The sequence below is a fragment of the Octopus bimaculoides genome, chromosome 5, assembly GCF_046866305.1.
Source record: "Octopus bimaculoides isolate indiv1 chromosome 5, ASM4686630v1, whole genome shotgun sequence".
NCBI classification, from domain to species: domain Eukaryota; kingdom Metazoa; phylum Mollusca; class Cephalopoda; order Octopoda; family Octopodidae; genus Octopus; species Octopus bimaculoides.
The window spans coordinates 50,729,025-50,756,400 of record NC_142932.1 but is presented as its reverse complement, the minus strand read 5'-3'; positions in this window follow the sequence as shown (position 1 = coordinate 50,756,400).

The following is a 27,376-nucleotide window of genomic DNA, read 5'->3' as shown; positions in this document are numbered from 1 at the left end:
CATATATATATATATATATATATATATATATATATATATATATATATATATATATATATATATATATATATATATATCCCTCTTGGACGGGGCGCCAGTCCGTTGCAGGTTTACTCATTTTTGCAACCTGCGTGAACTGGAGTAACGGGAAATGAAGTGTTTTGCTCAAGAACACAAGGCATCTCTTCGTCCAAGAATCCAAACGACTTTCTTACAATCATGAGTGCAACACCCTAAACACAAAACGTTAGACCACGTGCCTCCACACTGCGCAGTACTGCGCACTATACTACAATTTTGTTTGCTACGTACTACTGAGTTTGTTGTGTGGTGTATTGTGTACAATATTGTGTTCAGTACTGTATGTTATGTACTTTACTGAATATTATCCAATGTATTGCACTCTAACACTCTACTGTATACTGCCCACTTGAGTATATTGTGTACCCTATTATAATCTGTCATGTACTGTTTATTTTACTGTGTTTTGTACTGCACTGTATGATCTATTGTATGCTATACTGTATACGCTAATATGTACTATACGGTAGTGGATATTATTGTATCTATTGTGCTGAATATTGAACTGTATTGTGACATAATTTTTTAATGAAATTTTCGAAGATTGAAAAACAATATAGTCTCTATGGAACCGAAACAACTAACCCATTGCATCACTGGTCAGTTACGCAACAAAGCAAAGCACAGAGACAGAAAAGATAAAATAATAATAATGAATATATGGTTTAAATTGGCAATATCAATAATGATAATAACGAATTCATGCAGCGATGCAAAATCGTGATTGCTGAAGAACAGCAAATATACGATAACATATGCAAGCAACTGGAAAGTTTTAGAAGATTGACAGTCGCGTTTCTAATTTAAACACCTAAGTTGTAACTGTGTCAACGGCAATCACTAAATTAAAATAAACAGACCAGAATCAACACTTGAATGGTGACGAGACAGTAAAACAATATTAATTTTTCCAGAACAAAAACACTAGAGGCCCTCCTCCAAACGACAAGCTCATAACATTCTGACTAACAATATATAACAGAGCCCTTGTAGTTTCACTCGAACAATAGGGTGACTGCTCATGTGGAAAGCAATATCATACAACAAGGGGAGTAGAGAGAGTGTCTAAAAGGGGTGTGCTGCTGTAATGAGCAGCCAGTAGTGGCTGCTCAATATGTATTTTTGTGGGGTCCGGGAGCGGCGAACGGAAGGGCTGCCTCAGGCGGCACACACTCTAGCTACGCTAGTGAAAGACGGATGAAATTCCACACAACATTTTGTCCGGTGTGGTAACGATTCTGCCAGTTCGTCGCCATTGTGTGAAGATTAATATCAGCAACTGAACGCAATGCTAGGAATAAGATAATAAGTATAAATATTCAAGCCATTGTAATTATAATCCATAGTTGCAACGTAATATAGTTGGAGTTAAACGACTGAAGTGGTAAGGCAGATCTCTATCACGAAAAAGAGAGAAAATACAAAATCAGAGAACTACTAACAATATTCCAAAGCCACAACCCTTATTCCGATATAGATATGATATATCTATGTCGCACAAAGGAAGAATGAAGTTTGATACAAACAGAAAACTGCTAATATGGGAAGAGCCAGATTGAAAATACTTTCCGGAAAATGGTAGATGGAACCCCGTCATACAAATATATATATATATATATATATATATATATATATATATATATATATATATATATATATATAATGGAGGAAGCTGAGAGCAATATAAACCGTACAGGCAAAATTTAGTCGTCAATAATTGGGACTGTATGTGGAAGAAGCACATATATCACTGGAAATAAGACTAAAAACCACTTATAGCTGCGTAAAATCACATTTATATATACTGACAGAGTAGATAACTGTCCCAAGAGCGAAGCAAAGCAAGGACACTGGACTGCACAATTTCATTCTAATGGGAATTGTCAACAGTGTGTCTCCATTGCGTCCATGGAACAGCTAATTCTCTCTGTCAGTGTGTATGTATGTATATATATATATACATATATAACGTGAGAGAGTTAGGGGTTGGGGGTTCAACCCACTAAGGGATAGTATCTATCCAGTATACTGCTGGGAGGGTACCCAATTATTGCTACACTAGTGCTATACTAGGTGCAATCAATGGGAGTGGGTAAAAGTGGAGGTTTTACCCAAAATTTGTACAACAATTAGAAAATGGAGGATAATATGCTGAACCCAACTACTTGCAGACGGTGTATCCCGTTGAATTCATTAATTTAATTCATAGCAAAAGTGACAAAAAAAGGGAAGAAAAGAAAAAGAAAGAAAGAACCAAAGCACAGGTGTCTATGGCAGACTATGTTATTTTGCCAACATGGTTTACATATAGAAGTACAAAGTACATAAGGAATTAGAGGATGAACAGAAGTTTAATCTTACAGCTGTTTCGGCCTAGTTTTAGCAAGCCCCATTCTATCCGAATATTCCTTTCCGGAGTGATACACATACATACATATATATATCTACACATACATATATATATACACACACATACATACATATATACACACATACATATATCTATACACATACACACATACATATATATATACATATACACATATATATATATCTATACACATACACACATACATATATATATACATATACATATATACACATACACACATATATATATATATATACACACACACATGCATATATATATATATATATATATATATATATACACACACACATATATACATATATTTATATATACGCAGACATACATATATATATATACACACATACATATATATATATATATATATATATATATATATATATACACGCAGACATATATATATATATATATATATATATATGCCATATATATTTATGGATGATTTTTAGCGAAATGCCAAATCCTAATGCATAAAATTAATGTAGGTAGCTGTTTATAGGTACGTGTGTCTTCGTGTTTGTGTATGTACTCATCCAGGATCTTTTACCTTTGTCCGGCACATTTAAAAAATAATTTTTTGTAACTAAACACTTTCAAAATTCGTATACTGGTAGAATGTGTCACATAAAACATCATTTACTCTTGGCGCCTTTGAGAAAATTGTGTATTTTCGAAGTTATTTCGTGTTAAAGTTGTCGTATTTCGGTAATTTCTACCAATCAATGGCGTCTATTGAGGTGAACACAATTACTGCTGTTGTTTGTTAACAACAACTTCCGGCGGTGTATGTTTCGTTTGCCACTGTTATTTATGACATATTTCATCTCAGTCACGTTTGTATGAATAAACGTGTGTATCTGAAGCATGTTTACTTCCTGGCATCACCACAATCGTTCGTGCATTTCTACTGCTTTTAGGTTTTTTTTCCTGTTTTTCAGCTACTATTTTCGGAAAAACATTTTTGCCCCTCTCCAATTTCTTCATTTTTTCACATTTTTCCGTAACACTAGCCCTAAAATCCCAACCCTAACCCTAACCCTAAAACCCCAACCCTAACCCTAACCCTAACTCTAAAACCCTAACCTTAATCCTAAAACCCTAACCCTAACCCTAAAACCCTAACCCTAACTCTAAACCCGAGCCCTAACCCTAACCCTAACTCTAAAACCCTATCCCTAACCCTAAAACCCTAACCTGACCCTAAAACCCTAACCCTGAAACCCTAAAGCTAAAACCAGTACAAACGCACGAACGATATCATAAATAACAGTGACAAACGAAATATACACCGCCGATAGTTATTGTTGTCAAACAACGGCAGTAATTTTATTCAGCTGAATACACGTCATTGATTGGTTGAAATTACCGAAATACGACAACTTTAACACGAAATAACTTTAAAAATATAAACTTTTCTCAACAACACTAAGAGTAAAAGATGTTTTATATGATACATTCTACCAGTGTCCGAAGTTTGAAAGTGTTTAGTTACAAAAAATTAATTTCTCGATGTGCCATCCCGCTTGACAACCGATGTTAGTTTATTTACGTCCCTGTAACGTAGCGGTTTCAGTAAAAGAGACCCTGAAAGAAGAAATACCTGACTTAGGAAAAATAAGTGCTGGAGTCCATTTGTCCGATAAAACCCTTCAAAGCTGTGCCCCAGAAAGGCCGCAATCCAATGACTGAAACAAGTAAAAGATAAAACAAATTCGTGTGGTACATGTAATCAAAAGTGACTGCAAGTGTCACTCAGATAACAACAACAAATGCGCCCTTTTAAAGCCTAGCCAATCTCACGGGCCCGGTTTCCCGGTTTCAATGGCGTATGTGTTCCCCAGCTGGACGGAACGCCAGTCCATCGCAGCGTTAATCATTTTTGCCAGCTGAGTGGACTGGAACAACGTGAAATGAAGTGTTTTGCTCAAGAACACAACGCGTTGCTCGGTTCAGGAATCGAAACCACAATCTTACGATCATGATGCTGACACCCTAACCACTAAGCCACGCGCCTCCACCACTCAGATAACAGTAATCTATAAACGGATTCAATATTTATGCGTGCGCACGCGCGTGTGTGAAGGCGACGTACTGACAGAATCGTTAGCACACTGAGCAAAATGCTGAGCGGCATTTCGTTCGTCTTCATGTTCTGAGCACAAATTCCGCCGAGGTTGACTTTGTCTTTCATCATTTCGGGGTTGATAAGTACCAGTTGAAGGCTGGAGGTCGATGTAATCGACTTCCCCGCTTCCTCGAAATTGCTGGCCATTTGCCAAAATTTGAAATCAAGATGTGTGTGTGTGTGTGTGTGTGTGTGTGTGTGTGTGTGTGTACATATGTATACCTTCATCTTTGAAAATGTTCTATTCACATAATTATTTTGTGCTAAATATGTCATCCTCGGGCGCAGAATTTCAAAGAAGTGTATCCTTCTCTTTTAACTTTATAAAAGGATTTATAAAAGTCTTTTTATAATTTTTTTACAAATTTTCTTTTCCTATTGTACTTATCGTTTAGCATGTCATTTGATTGAAGATCAATACCTTCCAGTTAAAAATCTGACAAGAATACTTTGGTAATGCCATTAAATAGTCTCTGCTTTCAAAGTCTACTGCAAGACTTTCGCATTCCTGAACCTGTAGCTTCAGATTAGGAAGAATATTTTGTGCGAATATAGGTAGTGAGCTAGTAGAATCGTTACAACGTCGAAAAAAATACTTAGCGGCATTTCTTCAGACTTTACGTTCTAAGTTCAAATTCTGCCGAGGTCAGCTTTGCCTTTCATCCTTTCGGGGTTGATGAAATGAGTCCTAGTTGAGTACTGGGGCCGATGTAATCGACTTGCCCCTCCTCCATAACTGCTGGCCTTGTGCCAAAATTTGAAACCAATATTTTGTGCAAATATGAAAAGGAATTGAGAATTTACTTCTGAGCTGTTATTGTTCACAAGGAATGTGGTCGAAACTATTTCTTATTAGCTGGAAACATGCACACACACACGCACACGCACACTGACACACACACAACCATTAAAATAATTATGTATGTATGTATGTATGCATGTATGTGTGTATGTATGTCATATCATTTAGCTTTTCTTTTATTTTTAACTCGTTTTGACATTAGACTGCTGCCATGCTGGGGCACTGCCTTAAGTATTTTAGCCGGATGAATCGACACCAGTACATATTTTTTGAACCTGGTATTTATTCTACCGACCTTTGTGCTGAACCGCTAAGCTACGGGGGCGTGAACACACCAACACCGGTTGTCAAGCAGTGATGGAGGATAAGCACAGTTACAAACACACACGCATGCTCGCACACACACATACATAAGATAGGCTTCTTGCAGTTTCCGTTCACTAAATCCACTTACAAGGTCTTGCTCGGCCTGAGACTACAATAGAAGACACTTGCCTAAGGTGCCACGCAGTGGGACCGAACCCGGAACTTTGTGGTTGGGAAAGAAACCTCTTTATTACACTGTCACGCCTGCGCCATGTGTTAATTAATCTACATAATACGATGACTAACAGTAAATACACTAATTGACTAATAGACTAAACTATAAAAGAATACAGACACAGATACAAGATATATAACATAGAATACAGCTAATAAACATACATAAACCACAATAAAATGTATTACATTAACCAAATGCTCAAAAGCTTTCGAACAGATGAACATAATAAAACCCTCGTGAAACGCAACACAAAATGCATCACACTCAATCATAAACTCAAACTAATAACATACAATAAAAAACACCAAAACTTAAAGCTTCTTTATCAACAACACACTAGAAACATGTGAGCTCTAGAAGAAACCGCAGACGACCAATGGGATCTATAAATTTGACTGCAAAACTGACTGTTGCAATAACTTCAGGCCTTTCAAAGTTATATTGGACAGACCAGTACAATACTCTTGCTTAGGCCACTATGCATTTCCAGCATGTAGCTATTACAAAACATTATACAACTCACCACAAAGCGAAATTAAATATGAAAATACTAGACGAAAATATATTTACATTCTTTATAAAATTCCAGACAAAAATAGAAGAATAATTATGGAAATCATACTCATATAACAATACAATGCCAAAATTAACACGCCAATACACACATCAAAAAATTAACACACGGATTCTGATATATAAAAAAAATTCCAAATTCTAACGCTCAAAATTTGACCATAACAAATAAATCAATGCGTGACTTCTGAGTCATAATGCTAACTGCCAGTGAACCTTTGGCGGGAAAGTATATACGATTTCAATGAGTTTCTAGGAAACAACACAAACGACAAATATATTCAACTCGATTCTTCATAGTGAGTCGGGAAACGTCGGATATGAATTTAGGAACTCGACTGTTCCAACTCAACTGTTATAAGCTAATAATGTAAAAAATATAAAATAACAAAGATAAAACTTGAACACACACACACACACACACACACACACACACACACACACACACACACACACACACACACACACACACACACATATATATATATATATATATATATATATATATATATATATATATATATATATATAAATAATATGCATACTTACGTAAATATATATATATATATATATATATATATATATATAATTTTAAAATAGGATAAGATCTTTATAAGAATTTATCAAGTAGTTAGCATGAAAAACCTCATAAGGGAAAATTATTAACTATTCCCTTTAAATATATTTATTTATATTAAGGGCATTACTATACATAAATGCCTCACGCTACGAGGGACTCTTAAAGCCAAAACTACCATAATAAACACATTGTACCGAACGCGAGGGAATGCAACTCTCGAAGCGAGCTCCTTAAAAACAGACTCAGCCGCAGATCATATGATTTCATAATTAGTGCACAAAATGCACTTTTTAATTGTCAGTGCAGGCATAATCAAGACACATAAAAAAGAACAAAAAATCAACATACCAGCCGAACATGTATGTATGTATGTATGTATGTATGCATATACATATATTGGGTTATCCCATAAATAATGTGGGTTTTTTCAATTACATGAACTAAAAGTCGGAGGGGGACAGGATAAACTAACTTGCTATAAAATCAGGTAGTAATTTTACCTTTTACTTATTCTTAGTGCAACTTTTGAAGAGTGCAGTTCAATTTTAACAGTTATTTTTTCAAAGCTATAATCGAAGTGACAAAGGAACATATTCGGCATATTTTGCTTTGTGAGTTCAATAAAGGCAACAACGGAAAGTGCGAGGAATATTAATGCCGTATATGAGAATCGGACAAGCGTAAGCTAGTGTCAACGGTGGTTCCAAAAACTCCGAGTCGGAAACTACAGCCTAGAAGATGGGCCTCGTCCTGGAAAATCTGTAGAGCTCGATGAGGACGTCCTGCAAACACTGGTGGAGCAAAATCCCATCTAACTGTATAGAAACTAGCAGAGAAGCTTGGGTTTGGTCATTCAACCATTCATCGACACCTGCATGCCATCAGAAAAGTCAGTAAATTGGTTCAATGGGTTCCTCACAAACTTTCCGAGACTAATCGCGTGCAAGAGTGAACGTGTGCTCTTCTTTGCTGTCACGTCTCACGAATGAACCGTCTTTGGACCAAATAGTGACTGGTGACGAAAAATGGGTTCTCTATAAAAATGTCAAGCGCCGAAGACAGTGGGTAGGGAAAGAGAAACACCGGTATCCCAGGCTAAAGAAGGCCTTCACCCACGTAAGGTGTTATTATCTGTTTGGTGGGATATGAAAGGTTTAGTCCACTTTGAGCTTTTAAACCCAAACCAAATGATAACAAAGGAGATCTGCTGGGAGCAGCTTGAGCGGCTTGAGTCAACGCTAGAAGAAAAGCGACCATTTTTGGTTTCAAGACGAAAGATGTTCTTCCAATAGGATAATACTCGGTCACATACGCAAGGATGATATTCCAAAGGCTAAAGCAGTTTGAATGGGAAACGATGCTCCACTCACTACATTTGCCGGACATTGCCCCATATGATTATCATTTATTCCACAGTCTTCAAAATCATTTGGACGGAAAAAATATGAATTCTGTAGACGAGGTCAAAACAGCACAGGAGAAGAATTTTTCGTCACGGACAAGTGAATTTTGGAAGAGGGGGGGCTTGCAAGTCTACCAGATAGATGGAAGAGCATTGTAGAAAATGAAGGAGAGAATATTTTAGATTAAAAAAGAACTTTATCTAATTATGAAAAATAGAAGAAGTATAAAAAATCGCATTATTTATGGGATGACCCAATATGTATATGCATGTATGTATATATGTATGTATGTATGTATGTATGTATGTATGTATGTATGTGTTATGAAGGTGCATGTCTTAGTGGTTAGGGTGTTGCACTCACGATCGCTAGAGAGGCACGTTGTGTTCTTGAGCAAAACACTTCATTTCACGTTGCTCCCTTTCACTCAGCTGTAAATCAGTAACCCAGTGACTGACTAGTCGTCCGATCAGGCAGAATGTTGGCCTGCTCGCTTAACCAGCGAGGTGGCATCGTTCGAAAGCGAAAACGATGCAAATCCAAAGCGCATTGTGACCAGTGATGTATAACAACATCTCATCGTCTGGTCGATCACGTGATCACATCACACATATAAACACACACACACACATACACACACACACACACACACATACACATGCACAAACATATATAAATACATTTGGATTTCGTATCCAACCAACGACTCTTCTCAGAAACTGGGATGTGTCCTGTTACAGGCATAATTCGGGAGCGCCAGGTCAGACTATTTGGCCTTGTTGCTTGATTTCCCGAGTTAGACCCTGCTTACAGTGTTCTCTTCACTGAGGATCCGACTGGGTCGCCGGTGCGTATTGGTCGACCACATGCCATTCGGTCACGGTAGATAACGAGGTATCTCGCGGAGACAGGGGACTAACTGGGACTATTCCCGAAGAGTCGCCCGGGGGGACGAAAGAATATACCCACAAATAGTGAAAGCAGCAACGCGCGACAATAACCGCCCACACAAAAAATATGTTGCACAATCGTCAACTGACATTCAATCCCACAACAAATATTCTATACAAATCATAATCCTCTTCCAGCATTCTATCCCATAACACAACCACGTAGCACATATCCTGTTGACACTCGTACAACAGGGGTCGCCACCATCTCCTGCCGGAGCCTCGTGGAGCTTTAGGTGCTTTCGCTCAATAAACACTAACAACGCCCGGTCTGGGAATCGAAACCGCGATCCTATGACCACGAGTCCGCTGCCCTAACCACTGGGCCATTGCGCCTCCACAATCCACACGCTATACACAACACAACCTACACAATCATCACCTGATATTATGCCCGACAACACGGGAAATTATTTTGAATTTTTTTTTGGTAGTAGTGCGGCCCTCCTGATGATCAATCACGTCTTATGCGACCCGTTTCTCGGAAAAAGTTTCCCATTCCTGTTCCATACAATCATCAGCCGACAACACATCCCATACAACACACATTCTATGCAATCATTCTGTACCACCATCTCTCGACATAATAGAACAAACCACAAACACGACGGACAAACGAAACACACACAAAAAAAACACGAAAAAATAATAATAAAATAAATTCCACAGCAAAATATAACTGATGTAGCATACAAAAACCAGCATCACCACAACCACCAACACCACCCTCACCGCTATCATTAACACCGTCAATATCACCATTACCCACCACCACCACCACCACCACTATCACCTACCCACTTCCCAACATCACCCCCCACTATCACTATAACGGCCACTACCACCATCGTCCCCGCCACCACTATCAATTACCAGCACTAATACTAGCAACAAAACAGAAACACAAACAAGGGCATCAATCTGAGAATGAATGTGTATGTCTATATGTATGTATGTATGTGTATGTATATATATATATATATATATATATATATATATATATATATATATATATATATATATATATATATGGTAGTTGTGTGTTTAATCAGTTACTCACTCCATTCAATTCCAAACACTGATTATACGGTAACTTTATTAGCACGTTACCATAGCAACGATCACTATTGCTTCTCCTTCCTCCCTTCCTCCTCTCCCTTCACCCGCCCAATCTCTCCCCAGTCAACTCAGTGGAGCGAGAGATGCAGAGATCTAAGCCATAACACGAAAATAATCAAACGGTACATGAGGCTGCTTTTCATAATCTAAACTCAACCCTCGCTTCCTCAATTACTCCCCACCACTCTCTCTTTTACTCTCACATACTCTCTCCCCTCTCTCGTTCTCTCTCTCTCTCTTCCACTCTATCTATCTATCTATCTATCTATCTATCTATCTATCTATCTATGTCTCTTTTCGTTTAGCTTTAAGGCCAAGTAGCAGCCGTAACGATAAAGCTTCGTTCTTTTTTTAAATAATTCAAGCTCAACAATAAATTGTTTCGTTCGACCCAGTACGTCTGATTGCGAATCTATGAATATCATCGATACTAATTCTATGTTTACCATTTCACCAGAACCAATTGAATTTATACACCAAGAACCAGTATACTCAAGCTTGACCTCTGGGGGAGATTTGTTAATTTGGGTGGTAGTCTCCATTGGAGACGTTGTGAACTTATAGTAAGGTAGGGCTAGGTCACCAAATAATTACCATATTTTCTGACTTACAAGTCAATGCAATATATCAATCGAAGCAGTCTGTATTCATCGTATAAGTCGACTCCCTTTCTCCCCAATAACCATTCTATAAGAAAGTTTTTTTGTTTTTGTTTTGTTTTTTTGCATGGAGGAATGGAAGATTTCACAACAGGACGAAAATTTCGAAACATTTAATTACTTTAAGTTTGATTTAATATTTGCCTTTATTTACGTTCATAATTGCACATCAATATAAACAGTAATTATAAAGAGAAATAACGGGTTACTAAAATTGTTGTAATATACTATCATGCCGGAACTGAAGTGTAAACAATCGAATATCGTCAACGACTTTCCAAGTTCTGTAGCATTTCTCACGGAATTTTTGACCTTCCAAAGTCGTCTTCATGTATAAGTCGAACTATCTTTTCTGGCTGTAAATTCTGGTGTGAAAAATTCAAGTTGTATGCCAGAAAACACTGTAAAAGAAAGTACGTGCTAATTGCAATATTGTGAGAAAATATATATAGCTTCTGTTTGAATAAAATATTCTGTTAATGGGGAGAATTGTGTGTGTGTGTGTGTGTGTGTGTGTGTGTGTGTGTGTGTGTGTGTGAGAGAGAGAGAGAGAGAGAGAGAGAGCGTGCGTACAAGCATGGAAAGTTCTCTTTCACAAATGCGATCTCAGTGAAAACAGGCGCTGAGCTACAAATATAACGAGCTGCGAACCATAGACTACAAATATGTCGTCTAATCTGGTGTAGAAATTAGTAACAATGTACCAATGTGAAAAAACATTTAAAACACTACCAGCTCCAATAAGGAGTAAACTAAACAATTACGGACCAATAGTGGGACTATCTACACTATCAGTCCCTAACTAGAGGTCTACTAACTAATGGGGATGGGAATTGATAAAGGTAGAACTGGGTTTCCGTGAGTTGTGGTCAAAATTTTATAATTCAGTGTAAAATGTACAGCTAATTATAATTATTCAGTTATATATTCTTTTCAAATATGAAAATAAGGATACTAGATTTCTGATAGTTACAGCCAGAAAAGATAGTTCGACTTATACATGAAGACGACTTTGGAGGGTCAAAATTTCCGTGAGAAATGCTACAGAACTTGGAAAGTCGTTGACGATATTCGATTGTTTACACTTCAGTTCCGGCATGATAGTATATTACAACAATTTTAGTAACCCGTTATTATTTAAGTACAAACATTGGGGACCATTGCTATATACCATCATTCAAGCATAGATGTGTTCGTTTGATTGCCCCCTACCACTGCTTGACAACCGGTTTTGGTCTGCTTATATCCACGTAACTCAGCAGTTCAGCAAAAACAAACACATGTGTAGGTGTGTCAAATATATTTGTATTTACCTGGAATCGAAACCGTATTGCAATCTCGACTCACTAGAAAGTTGATGCATCGTCTATACTTTTCTACTCTAGGCACATGGCCTGAAATTTTTGGAGAGTGGGCTAGTCGATTAGATCGACTCCAGTACGCAACTGGTACTTAATTTATCGATCCGAAAGGCAAAGTCGACCTTGGCGGAATTTGAACTCAGAACGTGAAGACAGATGAAATACCGCGAAGCATTTCTCCCGGCGTGCTAACGTTTCTGCCAGCTCACCGCCTTAAGGCAAAGTCGATTTCGGCGGAGTTTGAACTCAGAACATAAAGACAGCCTAAATACTGCTAAGCATTTCGCCCGGCGTGCTAACGTTTCTTATTTCTTTATTGCCCACAAGGGGATAAACATAGAGGAGACAAACAAGGACAGATGAAGGGATTAAGTCGATTACATCGACCTCAGTGCGTAACTGGTACTTAATTTACCGACCTCGAAAGGATGAAAGGCAAAGTCGACCTCGGCGGCATTTGAACTCAGAACGTAACGGCAGACAAAATACCGCTAAGCATTTCACCCGGCGTGATAACGTTTCTGCCAGCTCGCCGCCTAATGCATCGTCTATAGCGATCGCTTTCCACTTGCTTTCTTCACCATAATCTTGTTCTTCGCGTTGTTTCTTTTGCTTCGTTAGACGGCCAATATTTCTGCTAAGGAGAGACACAGTGGTTGCGTATTACTATAACTGGATTTTATTTTATCGTTATCCAATATGATTTAACAAAACAAAGCAAAATACAGGAGACGGAACTAAATACGTAATCATAACTGTTTCTACCGACTCAAACCCGATGGGATTTGAAATCAGGATGTAGAGGGTTGCAACCAAAAGTCTGAGATATTTTACTCTGTTTACACGTGTATAATGCGTGAAATTTAATTACGAAAAATCAGTGTCGAAATTGATAGTAGTAGCATGAAATTAGCCGCTAATGTTGTACTTATACGAATGGAGACAAAGATAAAAGTAGAGGATAAAATATATATATTGATAGGTTTAGGTACAAAAAAGTGGGTGGGGTGCATTATATTTGAGCTCGAGTAAATGTTTTCACCATTTCGTTTTCTTTTGTGAGCTTCTGTGTCAGACAGTGTGCGCGTATATAACAGAGAGAGAGAGAGACCTGTTATGAACGAAGTGATGGGAAGCTAGAGGGAACAAGTTGCGACAGCTTTTGAGCTTGTCTGCCATTTTTTGCAGGTTCTATTGAAGTGATTGACATTACACAGAACCAAGCTGCAACACTTTGCAGCTTAGATGTTTCCTTTGATGTAGCAGATACAGCATATAAAAACACTATTATATTGAGAAAAATAAATTACCCCTTCTTCTCTCGCCCCCGCATCCACGTATTTAAATATATACACGAATAATATAAATATATACAAATAAATAACCAAGGAACCTTTTATTAAAAACAAAAAATGGGGATTGGCTATTTCTTTGCCTTTCGGCTTGCCAGAACGGATTTGCAAGAATCGCATTCACAATATATAAATCTTGAGTTGACGCACATTTTCGTACGTTATGGCGTCGATAATAGTGTTGGCTCAGTTTACGACTCTGCTTAAAACCAGGTTGCTATGCCATAAATTCGTCATTTTGACACAAAAAGAACAGATGTGTTTATAAATTTCCGATTGAGGCAGCAACAACATAAAATGTATGGTCGATTTGGCCAAAATATTTATAACATATACTGGTTTTAAATGCTGCTAAACATTTTGCCTGGATGGCTAACAATTCTGCTAGCTCACCGCCTTATTTGTCACATATATCGGTTTCAAATTTTGACACAAGGCCAGCACTTCCATGGGATCTTTTTTAAAACGGGGGCCACATTTTTCATTAATGTTTTACGTAGTGTTTTTGGTACCGAAAGACTTTCAAACTTCGTATACTTATCTATTTTGTGTTATAGAACAGAAAAATATTTTTGTATTCGAATTTATTTCATGTAAAAAATTGTCTTATTTCGATAATTTCAACCAATCACTGAGGTCCACTCAGCCGATATACATTAAGTGCCGACTACATAAACAAACGATTCTTCGTTTTATTTGCTTTTTTCATTTTAAATTTGCTTTAACCCTAACCCTAAGCCTAACCCTAACCCTAACCCTAACTCTAACCCTAGGGTTAGGGTTAGGGTTAGAGTTAGGGTTAGGGTTAGGGTTAATTGTTTCAGAATCGTTTGTTTATGTAGTCGGCACTTAATGTATATCGGCTGAATGGACGTCAGTGATTGGTTGAAATTACAGAAATACGACAACTTTAACATGGAATAATTTATGGATTTCTTTTTTTTTAAGAAGACTAAGAGAAAAAGATGTTTTATATGACACATTCTACCAGTGTTCCAAGTTTCAAAGTGTTTCGTTAATGAAAAATGTGGCCCCCGTTTTAAAGAAGATCCCTTCCATGCTCAACTGATACTTATTTTATCGATCCCGATAGAATGAAAGGCAAAGTCGACCTCAGCAGTATTTGAACTCGGATCGTAAAAAAAGATGAAATGCCGCTAATCGTTTTACCCGGCGTGCTATCAATTCTTCTAGCTCGTCGCCTTATTTATAACATATATTCTTTTCTACTCTAGGCACAAGGCTCGAAATTTTTTTTTGGGGGGGGGGGCGGGGTCAGTCGATTAGATCGACCCAGTACGCAGCTGGTACTTAATTTATCGACCCCGAAAAGATGAAAGGCAAAGTCAACCTCGGCGGAATTTGAACTCAGAACATAAAGACAGACGAAATACCGCTAAGCATTTCGCAATTTTTTTTATTTCTCACAAAGGGACAACAAAGAGAGGACAGTACAATCTGAAATGGGGTCAGATTTAACGTATGAATTGACATAAAGATGAATTTTAAAATTTTACATGAAAATGAAGAGTTCGAATGATAACAAGACATAATAAAATGGAGTGGGGAGGCAGGATATGCTCGGACTCAACGAGCCCCGCCTCACCACCGATGCTTTGGGTTCATCCTGCGTTGAATTCATGCGGTCCCATCCATAAGCAACATTCGTGCGACATTCTTCCATCGATCTTGAAATTCACCAAGTCAGGGCCAGAGATAAAAATGCCTGTTATTAACCCTTTCACTCGTGTCTTCCAAATCACCTCTTTCGCAATTGCTACTACGATGAGAGAGCAATTCTTACCTTCTTTCGACAGGAAATCCGGTGGGTCCAATATTCACTGTTGACTCAGTCGGTAGCTGTACTCTTCCTGTACTTGACAACAGTTGTTCGGCATAAACCCACACATCTGACACCTCCGAACACTGAACAATAGCGTGCGGGACACTTTCCCTGTCCCGCCCACATCTTGGACAGGTCGGTGGGCCAGGGCCACCATGCCTTGCGAGCTTGTCTCAGACAGGTAAGGCTCCTCGGTAACATTGCCATGCCAAAGACTTCTGGAAGTTATCCAGTGTCTTCGGTCCGAATGTACTTTGAAACAGACTGGCCGGTTGATTATCATCGAGACCTAGGGCTTCCCGCAAGGTATCGTCACATTTCGCTTCTACCAATCCTCCATAGAAGAATGTGGTAGAACCACTACCGTAGGCGTTGCCCGAGAGATGGAATATCTGGAGAGCCTTACGACACTCCGTAAACCATGTACCCAACTTCGATCTACGATAGAACCAGGTTTCCAGTCCACCGAAACAAGTGAACTTGGGAAACATTTGTTTCGCCAGCGGAGACCACACCCGATCACAATCCAGATGGAGCCACAGATGCTTCAACCTCAGCGCGTACTTGCGCATCATCAGCCAAGGCATCCCTAGCCCACCCTTTAACGGTTGTTGGCAGCAAATAGAGCGTCTTACCAACGGATTCGAGTCTTTTCACAAGAAGCGGAAGAGTTGTCTTTCCAGCTTGCTCAAACACGAATCAGGGCAGGGAACGACGGTTAGGCAGTAGGTGATGACCGATGCGATGAATACATTGGCCACCTCCGCCCTCCCTTTCAGGGATAGCCACCGCCAAGACCAGGTCTTGGCTATGTGGGCCACCCTGCTCGCTACCTCGGCCCAGTATCCTTATCTGCTTTTCTAATTAACACCCTATCTAAGTATGACCTGGAAGATCCGTCGCTGTTTGACCATGTTCACAATGGAGCGTTCGGAAATTCCAGCCTATAAGGTTCTGCTTGTTCAAAGCGGCTTAGCAGTTCCAGGAAGCAAGGATTACCTCTTCTATCAGAAACTAGGTTGTCAGGAGGTGTTAGGGAACAAACACAAAGACATACACACGCACACACACACACACACACACACACATATATATATATATATACACATACATATGTATGTGCGATGGACTTCTTTCAGTTTCCGTCTCCCAAATCCACTTCTATGGCTTTGGTCGGCCTAGGGCTATAGTAGAAGACACTTGCTCAAGGTATCACGCAGTGGGACTGAATCCGAAAGCACGTGGTTGAGAAGAAAACTTCTTACCACACATCCACGCACCTACAAGCGCACGCGCGTGAGCGTACGTGTATGTGTATATATGTATGTGTTTGTCTCCACATCATTGCTTGACAACCGGCGTTTGTTTGTTTATGTCCCTGTAAGTTAGTGATTCGGCAAAAGAATACTAGACTTGCAAGGTTTTTTGCATTCTGAGTTCAAATATCTCCTGGGTCAACGTTGTCTTTCATCGTGCCAAAATCAATAAAATAAAATACCAGCTATATACTGGGGTAAACTTATCGCCTTATCAGAAACAATTATTTTAATTATTATAATTTTAAAGTATCAAGAACAAAAAAAAAAATTCTGAGTTCTATTTCTTCTAGCATCAATAAAATAGAGTACCAGTCATGCACTGATGTCAATTTAATTGACTTACACCCTTCCCTGAAAATAGCTAGGTTTGAGTCTAAATTAGGAACTCTTATTTTAGGAGTGGTGGATTGGCAGAATTGTTAGAACGTCATAAAAACAGAAAGAAGGAAAAAATTTATTTGGAAATTTTTTTTATTTTTTTATCCACGATAGGTTAATTCTTGAAATGCTGTAATGTCCACGAAAGTACTAATGCAGGTGAAATCTTTTCGTGGTATTTGTTATGACTCTTTCCGTCCAGCCAAAGTCAATGTTGCGCTTCATTCATCCGGGGTTCTATAAAATAAAGTAGCCGTCAAGGGCGCTTCTTATAGTTTTAATTTTTTTTGCTGAGAACTGTTTAATATTGCTTATAGAATATTTCTGCCTTTATCGACTATACATCTTTCATAGTATAGTTATAACACGAAAGAAAATATTGGTTCCCCTACTGTTGTTCTTGAAATCACTTTTCTAAAAATATTATATACATTCGTTTTCTCCAACTGAATAAACATAATGTAACTAGATTCCTTTGTAAGCTTTTACCAAAAGTGAAGTGGTGGTAGTAGTGATGCTGCATTTTCCCTAAGTATTTGTATTTCCAGCTCCCCAAGGGAATGCCAAATAAAGTTTGAATATGGCTTAAGATAAAAGTAAATTTTAAATAAGATAACATTTAAGATATAACTTCAAGTAAGTCGTAAAACTCAGAAAAATATGCTGAATAATTTCATTCGCAAGAGGAGGCTTGTAGTTTTCTGAAGAAATAACTCGATGTGGTACAGTGAATTCTAAGCGAAAAATACGCATGTTGTTTCGTTGAGGCAGTGAATTGATAATGGCACAGAATGCAACGCAGTATTTATTCAGGTTCTCTGTACTCAAGAACTGAGTTGCATTCTTCTCTTTCTTTCAGAAGCGGTTAGGTTATGCTGTTAGAAAGGTTCTTCGGGGTTATTCACAGCTTCCCTGTCTCAAGAAATGGAGAAGAAGTGAGCAAGAGGCAAGCAACCACCCCATCCTCTCTCTCTTTCCCTCTCCCTCTCCCTCTCCCTCTCTCTTTTTAAGAAAAGCTGATGTTAAACCATCCAAGGTCCGATATTCAGAACATAGAACTGAAATAAAGAGGAAAGAATTTACGTCAATGGTGATAATTTTGTAACAGTTTTTTCGTACATTGGAATACAAAATACGTAGAAAAACAAGTACAATGGATTGAATCCAGTTCAGTATTTCCAGATCATGGAAACGTGAAGGGCAAACTCAATTGTAGAGGGAATTTAATACAAAACTTTATAAGGCGTAACTCAATAATGTCTTACTTTATTGAGTTACGTCTTTCTCAGCAAACTCCATACTTCCTTTCACTTCATGTTATATTGCATGCCAAAGGAGGAAAATGGCAGAGATTATAGTATATCAAATCGGACTACATGCAAAATAAAATTTTGTCGGATTTCACAAAGTTTTAAGTTCAAACAACACTAAGTGGGGTCAATAAAATAAAGTACCTGCCGAATACAGGGGTTTCTATAATCGTCTATATCCTTCTCCCAAATGTGTTGTTTTGTGTTTATGCAAACTAATCAGCGATGAACGTTAATAAGTGTGATTGCTGTCAGCAGCGGTCTCCAACCTCTTTTTGCATCACAGAGCGGTTTCATGTAAGACAGTTTTTTCTGCAGGCACATAACCAAACGCAATGAAGTGCATCATGTATGATTTATATATTACACACACACACACATACATACACTACGCACGCACACGCACGCTCACACACACACACATTATATCTTATCTCATCTAGGTTGTCCCATAGGACGCCCCCATGGGGGTTTCAGAGTCACAGGGCGCTGCTCCATGTGGTCTCGCAGTTTCCATCTAACTAGGAATATTAGGGTCTCATCCATTGTCTTGTATTGAAGATCCTCTGCATGACATCCTGCTAGTTCAAAGCCAGGAATCTGATCTATTAGGTCCTGTCGATAACTGAATCCACGCCCTGCTGCCGACGCCTCGATTTATTGTCGTTAAGGTTTTGTCTGTCTCCTACCCTTCGACTTGTCTGGCCTGGTAAGACCTGCCTGAAGATTTCTCTCCCTCCAGCATAGCTCTCCGGCTCTATGGAGCACACAGGCACTTCACCGCGACAAGGTACTTGTTGAAATGGCTGTTGACTACATAGTAGTTCTTCCGCCCTTTGACAGGTCTTACTTTTCATCCCGCAAGGTGTCCAACAACAACCTCCTCACCAAGCAAGCTTGATGGGGTTGCCAGTTTAGTCGCTCACGACCCGACCATGCAATAGGTTGTATTGGGTTACATGTTACCAGTAGGGCTCAAGAGCGACCTGACCCGAACACACATGATACATATTCTTTTATTCTTCTACTTGTTTCAGTCAGTTGACTGCGGCCATGCTAGAGCACCGGCTTGAAGGGTTTTAATCGAACAAATCGACCCCAGAACTTTTATAAGCCTAGTATTTATTCTATCTGTCTCTTTTGCTGAACCGCTAGCTTACGGGGACGTAAACACACTAACACCGATTGTCACGCGGTAGGGGAGACAAATACAGACACAGACACACACAAACATATATATATATATATATATATATATATATATATATATATATATATATATATATATATATATATATACTATGGGCTTCTTTCAGTTTCCGTTTACCAAATCCACCCACAAGGACTTGGTCGACCTGAGGCTATAGTAGAAGGAACTTGCCCAAGGTGCCATGCAATGGGATTGAACCTAGACCATGTAGTCGGGAAGCAAGCTTCTTGTCACACACCGATATATATATATATATATATATATATATATATATATATATATATATATATAGATAGATAGATAGATAGATAGATAGATAGATAGATAGATAGATAAAACTTACTTGGAAAAGGATGCGTGGCGTTCGATCATATGATAATATAAATAATATATAAATTTATGCATATATCCATACATATATGTACATGCCTATATACATATATGTAGGTATGTACATATATGTATGGATATATGCATATATTTATATATTATATATATATATATATATATATATATATATATATATATATATATATATATCTGCATTATACACAGACACATACATATACATAATATTACATGTATAATACATATGTAATGTAAAAACACTATACAGGCTGCGATAGTCAATAAAATAGAAATGAAATTTTAAAATTTAGTCTTTCTGTACGGCCCGGTATCAAATGATTCACGGCCTGTCACTGGTGGTTGGGATCCCCTAAATATCAGGATTGATTTCTTGTATATAGTTATGCTCTTGACGTTCTGACCCTATCTACTCAGGACTGGTATTTTTTTTCATCCATCAAATACATAAATAAATAAATAAAATAAAATAAATAAATAAAAAGTAAAAGTGATATACTTTTGAAGTGTTTAGTCAATTACATCTCGTCATAGATGTATAACCTTGTGGCAAATGTGAAAAATCAATATTGATAATGTAAGGGTTTTACAATATTTAGATAAGTATTCCTGCGATGAATTCAACCTGCTAGCGTGGACTTTTCATTTCATTTCTCTTGATTCGTTAAATTAAATGCTATACATATAATGAAGTCAATTCAACTGACTGCGCTCCATCTCTACCAATTCGTGACTTTGCATTACACGAGAATCGCGAAAGTTCATTCAATTTACTATATCTATCACTATCTCGAAAATTTACACCCTGTACCAATGCAAAAAATCAATATTATTTTATCACGTATAGGAGCTATTTTCTAAAATTTGTATATATATGTATTTTGTATGGAGAAATGTGGAGTTCAATTTTCTATCAGAGAGGAGATTGAAAAGAAATACTTTTTTCAAAATTTCATTTATACATTTAGGCGCAGATGTTGCCGAATGGGAAGAAGCTTACTTCCCAATCACATGGTTCTGAGTTCAGTCCCATTGCATGGTACCTTAGTCAAGCGTCTTCTGCTATATCCTCTGGCCGACCAAAGCATTGTGAGTGGATTTGGTAGAGAGAAACTGAAAGAAGCCTGTCGTATACATACCTATATCTGTATGTCTGTGTCATTGTTTGTCCCCGCCCTCAACTGCTTGGCAACCTGTGTTGGTGTATTTACGTCCCTGTAACTTAGCGTTTCGGCAAAAGAAATGATAGAATAAGTACCAAGCTTAACAACGAAAAGAAAACCATTCGACTAAAATTCCTTCAAGGCGGTGCAGCAGTATGGCCGCAGTCTAATGACTGAAACAAGTAAAAGATAAAAAACATTGTTATACTTTTTAATGTTATCTTGATCGTATTGGCTTGTAGCAAATTGTAGTGGTATTATGTAGGCATAGCGTGGATTCGATCCTCGATAACCAAATTTCACTTAACAGTTCAACAGCACTTTTCTCACGGTAAAACAATAGTTTTTATGTGAGTGACAGCAGATACATTTGACAGACGCCTTCTCTAAGCAGAATAATGGCTTTGCCACTTGACCCTTCTAATCTCTTCTAGGCCACCAAATGCTAGAATAGAGATAACAGACCGCCAACGAAATCTATTGTTCTCAACAATATGTCTATCCTTCTGGCTGGTTTTGTATAGTTATAAAAGCAAGAACTCCGTAAGCCAAAGTCAGTTAGTGAGAACCGAGTCTGGTTGACTGGCTGAACAAAACGCCGTCTCTAAAGGAAAAGGCACAAAAGGGACAACTATGGTAACTCACCAACGAAGCAGTTGTTTCGTCCCACCACTCTCACTTTCACTAAGTGACTTTCTGTTCTCTGTAACATTACATATCTCTCAAAATAAGGTAAAAAGAATTTTTTAATCCAAGGGAAAAATGAGACTGTTCCACCACATCACCATGTATGAGGTTTCATGGTGTTATTAAGCCATTGTATTTTATGAATTGAATTCAATGAGAGAAAAAAATACTTCTTTGCATGTAATTCCCTTTCTTTCGTCTGTTATTTAATCGCATTTCATATCTGCTTGTATCACGGAATTTCAGATCTGAATGAAATACACAGGATTGCTTTAGTTCCAATCAGTTCGACAGATTTAAACCTCAATATTGAGAGGGAGGGAGAGAGAGAGAGAGAGAGAGAGAGAGAGAGAGAGAGAGAGAGTTATATATTTCCGCTGTTGATCGTTTTACATCCTGCATTGACATTTTTCTCTTCCGATCTGACCAGTTTTGACGTTTACTCTTTCAACAACATCAACAGATTTTTTTTTTATCCTCCTCTTCTCAAAACTATTTCTTTACACATACACATACCATATTGATTAACCAGCATTACCAGCAACTGACTACATTATATACTAACATAGTGGCAACGGCGCCAATCAAAGAGTTAAATCACCGTAAAACAATCAATCGCCTTTATGCACTCCCTCCTCTCTCTCTCTCTCTCTCAAATAATAATAGTTTACTCATAGTTAAAGCTTTAACGTGACTAAAGCTACTTTCAAAGTTCTCTATTTCACTTTATAAAGCTTGGTCTTTTCTATCCTCTGGAGCATATAATTGCTTCTAATTTAGACACAAGAGCAACAACTTTGAGGAAAGAGGATTAGTCGATACCATCGACACCAATATGTGACTGGTACTCTATTTTATCAACCCGAGAGCATGAAAGACAAAGTTGACCTCAGCGGAATTTGAATTCTGAATGTAAAGTGCCAGAACAAATACTGACAAAGCATTCTCCAACGTTCTAACAATTCTACCAAGCTATCACTATTTTGGAACGTATAATACAATGTTAACCAAGACTTGCAGTACCTGTGGAAATGCCACGATTATTTTAAAAACCATAAGTTTATCAAAAATTTATTGAGAACCATGAAATGCAAAATTTCTTTGGAAATTGTATGTTTTTTTTTTTGTTTCTTTTTTGTTTTTTCCACGAAGCGTTTAATTCTTGAGATGGTGTAAAGCTCGCAAAAGGTGCAATCTTACAATGGAACATGTTTGAAAACTATATTCTTTGTCATATATTAGTAGCCACTTTTACCTTGAGAGGTGTTATCTATCGTTTTGACGTTTAAATTAATAAGTTATGTCCTGGGGATGACTTTAAATTGCTTCTAGCACTGGTTTGGGAGTTGCAGAGTTTTGAGGAGTGTAGAACTACCTCTTAGTCACTATTATTTCCAGGTCTATTCTGAAGCGGAGTAAGAGTACTTGTCAAGATCTCAGCTATGGGTTAATTCGCATATTAGGGTTTGCCTACCTATGCATGTGAAGACTGGATCCGGCGCACTGCGGAAGAAACCTTCATGAATCAACAAAAGGGAAGGCGGTTGCAGCATGGATTGTGGGGTGCAGTGAGGAAGATGGGGCAAGAAAGACATCCTGGTCATCCACTGCATCTGTCTTCATCCCCAATCGTCTTGACCTGGTTTTGCCACTAGATTGAAGATGGTCCGACGGGCGAACATGTACATCAATATGTAAGCAATCTTACATAAAGAATAAACTAGAAAACATAATCTATATCATTATTCTGTAGCGGTGCAACTATGATAGAAAGACTTTAACAAATCTTGATATACTATACTAAATCCTTATTTTCATATAAAGAAAAGTGGGCGTATGTCCCAGCGAATTGAAGTAAGTAGCTAATCCACTTAGCTGTAGATTTTAATATTCTTTCAAATTTTGGCATAAAGCCAGTAATTTTGAGGGAAGGGGGAAAATCGATTACATCGAAAAAAAAACCCATCCCCGAAGTACTTGACTGGAGTTGATGTGTTCATTTTATCAACACCGAAAGACTGAAAGACAAGGTCAGCCTCGGTGGCATCTGAACTCAGAACATAATGACGAAGAAATCCTTTCTACTTTAGGGATAAGGCCAGAAATTTTGTGGGTAGGAAGTTAGTCGATTACATTAACTCCAGGGCTCAACTGGTACTTACTTCATCGACCCGAAAAGAATGAAAAGCAAAGTCGACCTCGGCAGAATTTGAACTCAGAAAGTGAAGCGCAATAACGATTCTACCAACTCGTCGACTGCTGTGTATTTTAATATGTTGTTTATATAATACATTATCTCTTCGATTTCGTTTTCATAGTTTATCACTTAATTGTCTCACGAAGAATATAAATGTAGTCAATATAATAGATTGTGTCTTCGATTTCGTTCATTTGTTACAGCGTTACATTGACCATAACAGAATAATATTGTAAACTAGCATCAACAGATCACAGAAAACTAGTTGTTTGCAATCGTTTGAAATATATTCATGAAAGTAACGTCAATTAATTCTTCCCAAAGCTTCATTTAATTTCAGTTAGTACACATTTAAGAAAGAACAGACATTTTGTGTCATCCAGAATGAGATGAATATTAACAAAATAAATACCAGCGACGGAAGCAGCATACATGTCAAATGGCAGTCTTTATATCCTACTCAACGTCTATGTATTCTTAGAACGCCGAGTAAGCCGGTGAGCTAGCAGAATCGTCAGCACACCAGACAAAATGCTGAGCAGCATTTCTTCCAACTTTATGTTGAGTTCAAATTCCACCGAGGTCGACTTTACCTTGCATCCTTTCGAGGTCGATAAAATAAGAACCAACTGAGCTCTGGAGTCGATGTAATCGACAAGCTCCACTCCCCAAAATTTCAAGCATTGTGCCTATATTAAAAAGACTTATTAGAACACCGAATACTCGGTGTTTGCCTTGAGAGATCCTCTCATACAGACGCATATGCTCAGAGTACAGGCATATACCGATAGCAAATGTGAACCGTCTGGCATGGGCGCTTGTCTTCGAACGATATATGTCTGTGCCCTTAGTACCATGTGTCTGCATGAGAGGATCTCCCAAGGTGAATGCTGCATTATTTGGCGTCCTAATAATACATTCACGTTGAGTAGAATATAAAGAATGCCATGCGGAATATATTGCAAATGTGAAATGTCAATCATTTCAACCAACTAATAACGGTTTCTAATTTAGGCACATTGCCAGAAATTTCATGGGGAGAGGGTTACTCAACACCATTGACTTCATTACATGACTGACTGGTACTTTATTTTCTTGACCCCAGTGGATGAAATGCAACGCTAGTCCCTGCCTGAATTGAACTTGCAAAAGATTTTCTTACGTTTTCACTACCTTCCTAGAGTGATGCAAGGCTACAGTTGTAATATGGAGGAATATACACTAGTAGTACTAATTTATTTGTTTTGGAAGTCCTAAAAACAATGTCAACTATTGATATACTCGCATTCATAAAGGTACGAAGATATATGCTGCATTTAGTCAACTATCCATGACCGTTTAACAACCCTATGATAATTCCAACCTAGGCACAAGGCCAAAAACTGAGTGGCGATAACAACCGATTATATCGATCCTAGTACTCAATTGGAACTTTATTTTACCGGCCTCAAGAAAAGAAGGTAAAATTGGCCTCAGCGGGATTTGAACTCGGAACATAATGGGTCGTAAGTAAATGATGGTAGGCATTTTGTCCGAAACTCAAACAACTTCCCACTCTCCCGCCTTAAATAATTTCTAAGAAGAGCACAAGGCTTGCAATTTGGTAGGAGCGAAACAGTCGAAGCAATTTGACGTGCTAACGTCCCAGCCAATCGACCGCTATGAACCAAACCTATATAATGATGCAATATTGTACAAATAAAGTATAATGTAAAATCTACAAACATTGTCGCATCTGAATTGATTCTAACAATTAATTACATTACAAGTTTGTAGAATTCTTTTCTCAAAGAATTGCAGACATAATGGCGCTTTGACTCAATACAGACAACAATCAGAACAAGTGAAAGCTGAAATCCTTGAATTCTTCAACCAGAGCTGAATACTAAACAAATATTTATTCAGACGTGAATTTAATTTACATAACCACTTCATCTGACTAATGTTTTGCTTTTTTTTTTTTTTCGACAAGGACAAGAAGAGCGGGGACAAGTTTTTTTTCTTTCCTTTGTTCTAGATAAAATGATAATCTTTAACATACGTCATATGTTATTATTGTAGCATTCCCGAATATTAAGGTACATAATGAATAGGTAAAAATAGGCATACTATATATGTATGTATATATATATATATATATATATATATATATATTCATATATGGGTACAGGACGTCACCAATGGTGCAAATAACATGAAATATGTAAACAAACGAGGGAAAAACGAGTGAAATACGTAAACAACGAGAAAAAAATGGAAAACAGCACAAGTTAACACAGTTGTCCGCTGTCTATCTACTCATTTCGAGCATGATATATATATATATACATACATATATATATATATATATATATATATATATATATATATATATATATATATATGCATGTATATATGCATACATATATATGTATATATACATGCATACATACATGCATATATACATACATACATACATACATACACATATATATATATATATATATATATATATATATATATATATATATATATATATATATATATATATATATATATATACGTTTATAAATCTATGTTGCAAGAGAATGGAATAAGCAGAGCAAGAGCACACACAAAGACGGAAAGTGTCACTGAGGAGGTCACAGATGTGTGACGAAAGATTTCCGGACAATGGACATGAGTTAGTATAAGAACAGTAATAGACGAATATATATATATATAGTGCGTGTGTGTGTGTGTGTGTGTGTTTGTGTGTGTGTGTGTGTGTGTGTGTGTGTGTGTGTGTGTGTGTGTGTGTGTGTGTGTGTGCGTGCGTACGTGTGTGCGTGTGTTTCTTATGCATTCGAAAACTTAGTTGTCGATTTTGACGTATGGGGTATCAAAAAATTCAATAATCTTTCGGCTATCCAATAATTTTATTTTCATTTACATATTTGCATTATAAAAATTTAACATTCTAATCTTTCTCTAAGTCAACTATCGT